This window comes from Priapulus caudatus, unplaced genomic scaffold (assembly GCF_000485595.1).
Source record: "Priapulus caudatus unplaced genomic scaffold, Priapulus_caudatus-5.0.1 Scaffold1066, whole genome shotgun sequence".
In the NCBI taxonomy this organism is placed as follows: domain Eukaryota; kingdom Metazoa; phylum Priapulida; class Priapulimorpha; order Priapulimorphida; family Priapulidae; genus Priapulus; species Priapulus caudatus.
The window spans coordinates 32,308-35,884 of record NW_014578127.1 but is presented as its reverse complement, the minus strand read 5'-3'; the positions used below and the strand labels follow the sequence as shown (position 1 = coordinate 35,884).

Here is a 3,577-nt window from a genome sequence, read left to right as displayed (position 1 = left end):
CGATCAGATAAGAGGGGTGATAAGTTGCCTATATATAACATGGTTAGGATAGGACTAGTCTAGGTTTTTGATCTATAATTCTCTTCACTAACATCGTACTTCAATTCACAGGTGCGTTTCTGTTTACAGAAACATTTACAAATATGACTGTGGTCATTTGGGATATTTTGCAATGTTTGTGTTAATGCAAAAACTAAAAACGCACGAGTGTTTACATTAATCATGTACTTTCCTAAGCGCGCCTCGGCCATTTTATACCCCATTTTTCTATGATCTAAATAGTACAGCTAGACTTTCCGATATCACTTATCCCGCTCGTTCGATCGCTCCCTCCCTCAGCACACTCAAGCATGAGGACCGTTTCCTCGCTCCCCGCCGCGTCTACGCCGAACATTGTTGATTTCATTAAAAGAGGTGTTCTATCTGTCACACGATCCCCAGCTAGTCTTACGCTATTCGCCGCTAACATTTTCCGTCACTGTAGTTTGCGAAGGTTACACTCGGAATAGGTGTAAATGGCCAAGAATTTTTCTCTCGGTCTATACGATCCTCAGCTGAACCTGACATTGCTAGACGACAGGCTGGGCGGACGGGAGCAGTGTTCACTGGACAGCGCAGCTGCTACGTGCGACGGAGAAAGATAATTCTAATTCTAGGCACTGAGAATTGTTCGCGGTACATCGACCGTTTGGATTCGTCCGCGGGACAAGACATGCGACTTGCGACTTAGTGAGTGTATTCATGCGTACGTGCGCGCGCGCGTCAGTGTGTGTGTGTGTATGCGAGAGATTATGTGTGTATGTGTGTGTGGGATGTGTGTGTGTGGGGGGGGGGCGTGTGTGTGTGTGTGTGTGTGCGTATGTGCATGTGTGTGTGCGCGCGCGCACGAGTGAGAGAGAGAGGAGAGCGAGAGATGGGGAAATAAAAGGGAGAGAGAGCGCACGCGTGTATGTGTGTGCGCGGGAGTGCGTGCGTGCGTGCGGGTGTGTGTGTGTGTGTGCGGGAGCGCGTGCGTGCGGGCGTGGTGGTGGGCGCTGTACTGTATGGCACGGCCTGCTTTTATATATAATACTCCGCTCTCCCCGTTATGTTTGAACAAATGCGACATGACTAGCATAAACAGTGCGCGTTTAGGATCCATCGACTTGCTGTCGAAAGTTTTCCCGCGTGAATTGAATCAACCTGAAACTTCTGACGCTGGCTCTGGCGGCAGTGGTTCCGCGATCATACCCATCGTTGAACATTGTCCGACATAGTTCACGCAGCCAAGCGAAATTTTATTTTGATGAAATTAAAGCGATTTTTATTCTCACTCATTTAAAATATCAATAATTAATGCTTGGCGTGGACAAACGTAGAGCGCGTATAACGCTGCATCTAAAGTTATCCCATATTAACGTGAACGTATAAACTATGGACGTTCATATACGCATCAGGCACGCACAACGCACAAACGCGCACTTTTTATCCTTGATCTCTCCTAATTAATTTCGGGGCTGTGATTGGATAGCTGGAAGCCGACAGCAGCCTGCTCCGCGGAAGTCTTTTTTAAGTGACACGCGCACACTGACATGCGACATCTCTAATGCGGAAGGACTGCCGTGAAATTAATCCTCAAACGATCCACACTAAACCAATTAAACATAACGCATGCTAAGCTAGGCTAGGCTATGCTATGCTATGCTACGCTACGCTACACTATGCTATGCTATGCTACGCTATGATATGCTATGCTATGCTATGCTACACTACTACGTTAAACTACGCTAAGCTATGCTATGCTGTGCTATGTTATGCTATGATAGCTATGTTAAGCAATGCTATGCTATGCTATGCTATGCTATGCTATGATAGCTATGCTATGCTATGATAGCTATGCTATGCTACGCTAAGCTACACTACGCTATGCTGTGCTATTCTATGATAGCTATGCTACGCTACCCTATATAGATAGATATCAGGAGTAAAGAATAACAATATTACAACTCCACTCCTGATTACTCCTGATAGATATATTACCATCTTGAGTCGACCAATGGAGTAGAGCGTGTTGTGAAAGTAGAACGGTGTCATCTCCAGATACTGGTTCACCTGCTTGCGGAATGTCTCATACAGCGGGTAGATAGGTGGCGCTATTGCGATGCCGAGAAACGATCGGTACGCCTCCTGGAGGACAGGCGTCGCCTTGCCCTGAAACACTCCTAGCAACAGGTGCCAGCACTGTAGCAACATCGTGGTCATGTTTGGAACACTGATGGCAACGCGTGACAACACTGTGATAACACTGTATTAACGTACAGAACACGCACAGAAACGCGCGGCAACACTGTGATGACACTGTATTAACGTACAGAACACACACAGAAACGCGTGACAACACTGTGATAACACTGTATTAACATACAGAACACTCATAGAACAACGCGGCAACACTGTGATGACACTGTATTAACGTACAGAACACACACAGAAACGCGTGACAACACTGTGAAAACACTGTATTAACGTATAGAACACGCATAGAAACGAGCGACAACACCGAGTTAACGTTTAAAAGTCACTCGCAGCAACACACAGCAACGCGCGGCAACATGGCGCTAACTGTTGGCAAACACTCCTAGCAACATGCGCCAGCACGCCACAACTCTGTATTAACGTTTGCAAAACACTCCTAGCAACATGCGCCAGCACGCCACAACTCTGTATTAACGTTTGCAAAACACTCCTAGCAACAATGCGCCAGCACGCCACAACTCTGTATTAACGTTTGCAAAACACTCCTAGCAACATGCGCCAGCACGACACAACTCTGTATTAACGTTTGCAAAACACTCCTAGCAACAATGCGCCAGCACGACACAACTCTGTATGCCGCACACACACACACACACACACCACACATCACACAACAACACAGGGGGGGGCCGCGCGGAGTGTTGTAAGGTCTCGAGGAGCCGGTCTAGCCCTCGCAAAACCGTTTTCCCTTGTCTCGTCTCGTCTGCCTCGGAGTGCAATGACTCGGACTCGACTGCGGGACTCGGTCTCCCCGAGCCCTCCGGACTCAGAGGACTCGGTCGAGCGCTCAGGCCACTACATACGATAGTAGCATGCAACGTACATATGTAACACGCAAAGTTTACCCACTAAACTAAAACTACCCTAGGTTCTAGATACACGGCCTAACTTGTAACGTTTTTCAAGTGGCTCGATTTAAAGATCTTGTCCCTTTGGTTTTGAATCTGCCTGTCACTTCTTCCCCTTCCAGCTTTTCTAACCACTTCTTTCTCGCTTCTTCTACCACTTCGAAGGTACTAGCACTCTCCTCATTTGTTAAACAAGCCGTGTCATTCTCGTAAAACACAAATGTCCGTTACTTATGACACGTTTCGTATGACTCGTGATCTCTAGTTGCGCGTCCAGCCAGTTCGAAGGCGTAAAAAAACCGGCTATAGCCGTGCTTGTACAGGCAGACCGAGCGATATGTGGGCTTACGTGAGATGGACCTCACTCATCTGCCCGGAGCAAGTCCTGATGTGATTGAACTCGTGTGGTAAAGAGGAGAAGGTGGGTTGTATGG

The 3,577-nt window shown here is 47.4% G+C and overlaps 1 protein-coding gene across 1 annotated transcript in view; it reads right to left on the bottom strand.

Moving 5' to 3' along the window:
• LOC106815214 (guanylate cyclase 32E-like) overlaps positions 1-3,577 on the bottom strand; it is a 48,312-nt gene that overhangs the window by 16,982 nt on the left and 27,753 nt on the right. The gene's annotated exons all lie outside the window — the stretch shown is intronic.